The sequence below is a fragment of the Procambarus clarkii genome, chromosome 67, assembly GCF_040958095.1.
Source record: "Procambarus clarkii isolate CNS0578487 chromosome 67, FALCON_Pclarkii_2.0, whole genome shotgun sequence".
Lineage (NCBI taxonomy): Eukaryota > Metazoa > Arthropoda > Malacostraca > Decapoda > Cambaridae > Procambarus > Procambarus clarkii.
The window spans coordinates 1,058,788-1,064,786 of NC_091216.1; the positions used below are offsets into that span (position 1 = coordinate 1,058,788).

Here is a 5,999-nt window from a genome sequence, read left to right on the forward strand (position 1 = left end):
TTACAAGGATCAACTCACACACCGTTTAAATACCTTCTACATAATAACAACAAAATCACTGATCCTGAAGCAGTTCTCAACATTTTTGAAACACCACTGGGAACAAATCTTTCACCCTCATCCTCCTGAACCATTTGCACGCCCCAACATTGAAATAGTCGAAGACTGGATACACCAAAATAGACAAGCAACTACACCAGACGACCTCATTCACCTTGAAAATCTCAATTCAAAACACTGAACTACAGACTCCCCTAACTCTAGCTGATGTCAAGACAGCTCTCATGGGCACTCGTCGTAGAGCCCTGGTGCGTCTGGCATTGGACATATCCTTCTTAGACAACTCCCTGCTTCTATCATTACTGCTATCACTAAACCTATTCAACGCCTCCCTTGCCTCTGGGTACTTTCCACTCAACTTTAAGTCTGCCACAGCCGTTCTTATTCCAAAACCTGGGAAACCCCACACTGACCCAAAGAACTATAGACCCATCAGCCTTCTAGAGACACTTGCAAAGTCTTTGAAAGGCTGATCAACCAGAGACTTAGAACCCACCTTGAACACAATGACTTATCACTAACAAACAGTTTGGATTTCGGCCTCACCGGTCACTCACGACGCCTTAAACATCATGACTAAACTACCTCAGTATCAATCAGCACCAAAGACTTAAGACTGCACTCATCACTAAGGACTTGAGAAGCCTTGACACTGTTTGGCATGACGGCTTAAAATTCAAACTATGCAACAACTTAATCTTCCTATCATCACCACCAAACTTCTTTCGAAACTACTTAGACGATAGGACAATGCGAATTAAGTTCCTCCAACAACACTCTGACTACTTCAACTTACACGCCGGTGTTCCCAAGGCTCTGTTCTTGCCCCAACACTTACATCCTATACATAAACGACATTCCTGACCCTGTCATCCACTTCATTAACCATATGTTATGCTGATGATGTCTCTCACCTTGTCACCAGCAACACCATTGATACACTAACAAACAGAGCACAAACAGAACTTGATGTTGTCACTGAGTGGGAGTACAAATGGCGTATAAAAACCAACTCCAGCAAATCTAAAATCACTACTTTTTCTGTAAAAGAACTATTCGCCCAATTCCTCTCAAACTCTATTCATACACTCAAAATCCTACTTAATCTCTGTATCTCCCTCCTCCACAGTCCTGGGACTCACATTTGATCGACAACTACTCTTTCACACACACATAACACAGAAACATGCAATAGCTCTTCAAGCCATGAAGAAACTATACAGACTTAGATTGCAAAACCTGACACAAAAATGCACCTTTACAAAGCACTTATTAGACCTCTCCTAACATACGCTCCACTAGCTCTTTCTCTATCTGCACGCACTAAACAAAATAAAACTTCAAAGAATACAGAACAGAGCACTAAGATGGGTACTCAACACCCGATGGCAAGAGTTAAATACCATCAAAGTCTCATGAAAGTACTAACATTCCTGCCCTAAATACATACTGGAAAACTCTATATCAGACAAACAAATCGATAGACTACTCACTCATCATGAACAACACATTGATTTTCTCCTACACACTCTCAGACTACCACAAAACAATCATGACCTCTTTCTACCATCCATGATCCTCTTCCTAACTCTGTATTTCGTTAAACTTTAGCTCTCAACACCAGCATCCACTATCATTACATATTCAGCTCTCAACAACCAGCAAAACAATCCGTAAAAAAGTTCAGCCTGACGCTCTTGAGCCAATCACTGTGATGTTGTGAGTTTGTGATGTCCCGATGTTGTCACTGAAAACCCGACTGAGTCCCTGCCTCGAAAGCCGCAACCTAACGACACGCAGCTGGGTTTAGCCCTGGCACTTTTTCTCTTACAAATCTTCTTCCTCTCACCCCCTTATCTTCTTCTGTCCCCACTTCCAAGCTCGCCCCTATGGGCATCTCTCCTGTATTATTCTGATTCTGATTCTGGCATTCGTCAATTCGATTCACACAACTTCAACACCATGACTGGACGCGGCAAGGGAGGCAAGGGACTCGGAAAGGGTGGCGCCAAGCGTCATCGTAAGGTGCTACGTGACAACATCCAGGGCATCACCAAGCCCGCTATTCGTCGCTTAGCTCGTCGTGGCGGCGTGAAGCGTATTTCGGGTCTCATCTACGAAGAGACCCGTGGCGTCCTGAAGGTGTTCCTCGAGAACGTCATCCGTGATGCTGTAACCTACACGGAACACGCCAAGAGGAAGACCGTCACTGCTATGGACGTGGTGTACGCTCTGAAGCGCCAGGGTCGTACCCTCTACGGATTCGGCGGATAAGAGCTTGGCTAATCCATCGATTCCACCCACCACCACCTCAAAACGGGACCTAATTAGGTCCCTATACTTTTTTTACTGAAGGGCTTAATAGACGATAACATAAATTGTTTTGATATCAGCTAGCACATTGGGTCTTATGAAATCTATTTTTTATCCTCGCATGCTTAAAGGGACTCTGATTGGGGAGGGAGGGGGGGGGGGGGGGAAGGTTTGTTACGTTATATACTAGCAGAGCAGGATCATTGGTGGGGGGGGGGGGGGGGGGAGAGAGAGAGAGAGAGAGAGAGAGAGAGAGAGAGAGATCTTTCCCAACTCTTCCTTTTTACATGAGTGAGCTACCCGTTTTATTCATTTTATCCTTCTCAGAGCTGTTTTGATAGTATCCAAATGATGGTAAATGAAAAGGGAGGACACGAATATCTACCCAGAATTCAGGACTGGCAATCGATATGCATGTTTGAGTGCGAATCTTTTTCTCTCTCAACTTAGGTATACGTTTATGTCGTACCTAAAAGCGAGAACCACACTATTGGGACAAGTATGCAAGGCCCAATTTTCCTAACAAGCACAGTTAATTTTGTTATTTTCGAACATTTCTTTCCAAATTGGTTTATCCAATTAACAGTATTATATTAAGATCATGAATTGCTGGGTTAGGTTAGGTTAGGTTAGCTTAGCTTAGGTTAGGTTAGGTTAGGTTAGGTTAGGTTAGGTTAGCTTAGCTTGGGTTAGCTTAGGTTAGGTTAGGTTAGCTTAGCTTGGGTTAGCATAGGTTAGGTTAGGTTTGATTACATTTCTATGTTAGATTTAACTCAAATTCAAAACAATTGCAGTCATTCGGCTTGTTAGTCAACTTGCCTCTAATAGGGGCAATTTGTCTAACAAGACTATTTAGTTTTGTGTGCATATATATATATATATATATATATATATATATATATATATATATATATATATATATATATATATATATATATATATATATATATATATATATTATAGCTTCAAGACTCCGAACCAATATAGAAGCATCAAGAGGAAGTGCTTGTGTTATGGGCCAATAGGCCTTCTGCAGTTACTTCCATTCTTATGTTTTTATTCCCATTGGTTCGTGTTTTATCTTGTGTAAATGTCAATCACCTTACCCAAAACTTTGGTACCATATCACCTCACCCATGTGTATATATAAATATATATATATATATATATATATATATATATATATATATATATATATATATATATATATATATATATATATAATATACAGAGTAAATCTACCCCAAAAGTAATGATTTATTTGTCTACAAAACTAAACTCTTTTTGGAATCATATGAGGCCCCTCCACTGAGGGGGGAGGCCTGGATGTTTATTGTCATGTGTATTCATGCTGCTTGCATGTCGTCGTTTATTTTGCCTTTGTTGTTTTCTTGACAGCTTTCTTTGCCTTGGGTGGTTTGGGAGATTTTGAAGCTCTCTTTATTTTGGGCTTTTTGTTCCCAACAACAAGCTGCTGCTGCTGCTGCTTCTTTTTCAAGGCTGTAGGTGGTTTGTTGCTTGTGGCGGCTTTCTTGGGAGTTACCACGGCCTTCTTTGCTGCTGTAGATGGTTTCTTGGTTGTGGTGGCTTTCTTGGGAGTTAGAACGGCCCTCTTCTCTGCTACGGCCAGCTTGAATGATCCACTAGCTCCACTTCCCTTGGTCTGAACAAGAATGCCGTCAGCCACTGCTTTCTTGAGAAATCTTCGGATGTAAATGGCGATCTTGGCAGCCTCGACTTTGTTGTTGGCAACAACGTACTTCTTGATTGCTTGTAGAGACGAGCCCTTACGGTCTTTGAGTGCTGCGACCGCGGCTAGAACCATTTGACTAGTTTTCGGGTGAGCAACCTGGACGCGAGGTTTCCTGGTGGTGGCCACCACAGCAGCAGCAGCCGCAGCCTTCTTGGTAGGCTTTGCTTCTACCATGATGATGATGAGATAACCAAGGTGATGAGAGACGCTCAGACAGTCACGGGGGAATGATGCTGCCGCCGCTTGAGCCGAACCTATTTATGTGCCGGCACGGTACAGAAGCTGCAACCTGGCAACTCGTCCACCAATCACGACGGTTGGTTTTACGGCTCCGAAACCTGGATCCCATATCTTCTCTAAAATAGAAGCATTTGTTCATGTTCTTTGTAAAAGTATCATAAAGCAGGACAGATGAGACAAATATCATAAAAACTGAAGAGCAGATGAGCACACACATGTTTGTATTACAAAAGAAAATCCACAAATTCATTAGAAATTGGCAGGGCAGGCTGAGGAAGTAGGTAGATGTAAAATGTCTGTAAATGGCGAAAGAACATAAACCCAAGACTGAATAAACGATGTTAAATATCCATGCCAAGGAGACAAAAATATGTTAGGATACAATTACCATTAAGACACCACAAGCAGGTCCGTATCCTGCCGCGATGACTTAAAAGAGTTGGTTATTAGCCACAATGTGTAGGCAGTCTCATGCCAACGGCCATACCACGTTGAGAACACCGCTTCTCGTCCGATCAGCGAAGTTAAGCAACGTTGGGTTTGGTTAGTACTTGGATGGGTGACCGCCTGGGAACACCAAATGCTGTTGGCAATAATGTTTTTTGTTTTGTTTTGTTTTGTTTCGTTTGTTTTTGTTTGAATGGCTGGCTCCACGGGAAATTCACGGAGTTGTGTGGAATAAGGCCTGGTAAAATGAATTAATATGTATGTCATGTTTAAAACAAACTCGCTTAATATAGATATTGTGTGAGGCTTTATACAAAAACAAACAACCAAAACAAAACATGTTGTATATATATAGCTTAATCCGGGTTTGAACTCGCAACTCCAAGAATACGCATCACTTATATACACTTTACCACTGGACCACTGCTGCAGGACACAAGCTTGATGCTGAGGTATCAATTTAATGACGTAAATGCCATTTCCACAAATAAATGATAATTAAAAAGTATTTGTATGTACAAATCTTTTCTGTTTAAAAGGCTACAATATCAGTTACTGATATAATTTGTGTTAATGTTTCTATACCCACAAGAAGGCATATTTTTGCTTATATGTAAAGGGTACGGAGAACGAATCCACAGACCATCATTCCCCTCCCCTTCCCTCCCCCCCCCCCCCCCCCCCCAACTCCCACCTACTACCACCACCACCACCACCACCAATCACCACCAATCACCACCAATCACCACCAATCACCACCAATCACCACCACCACATCTAACCGAAAACCCCCTAACACATCAACCCTCCCCCCAATCAACAGGCGAAATAATAACCCTCAAATGCCTGCCTGCCTGCCTGCCTGCAAGCCAATACTAACGGTCTTCTCAGAAAGAAAATCTCTTTGTATCTGTATTACTTGATGAAATGTATGATTCTAATAATGAAAATAAATTTTGATGTCGGTTGTATGAGCATAATGACCAATATGCACATGATATGAATGAATTAAATAGTGTAGTTTTAAGTAATTAGGTTGTAGACACATTAAGCGGATATGATATTTGACGCGTCCAGAACTGGTGATTTTTGGTTTAGTTTTAAATGCACCACCACCACCACCACCACCATTGCTTCCCCAGAGCCTAATTAAGGACCGGTAAAAGGAGTCAATATGTATGTCATC

General features: G+C 41.9%; 1 non-coding gene across 1 annotated transcript; it reads left to right on the forward strand.

Moving 5' to 3' along the window:
- Window positions 1-4,839: 4,839 nt before the first annotated feature.
- On the forward strand, window positions 4,840-4,958 carry LOC138355534 (5S ribosomal RNA). Its single transcript, XR_011223952.1, has one exon. It is a non-coding gene; the product is annotated as a 5S ribosomal RNA (ribosomal RNA).
- Window positions 4,959-5,999: the final 1,041 nt, after the last annotated feature.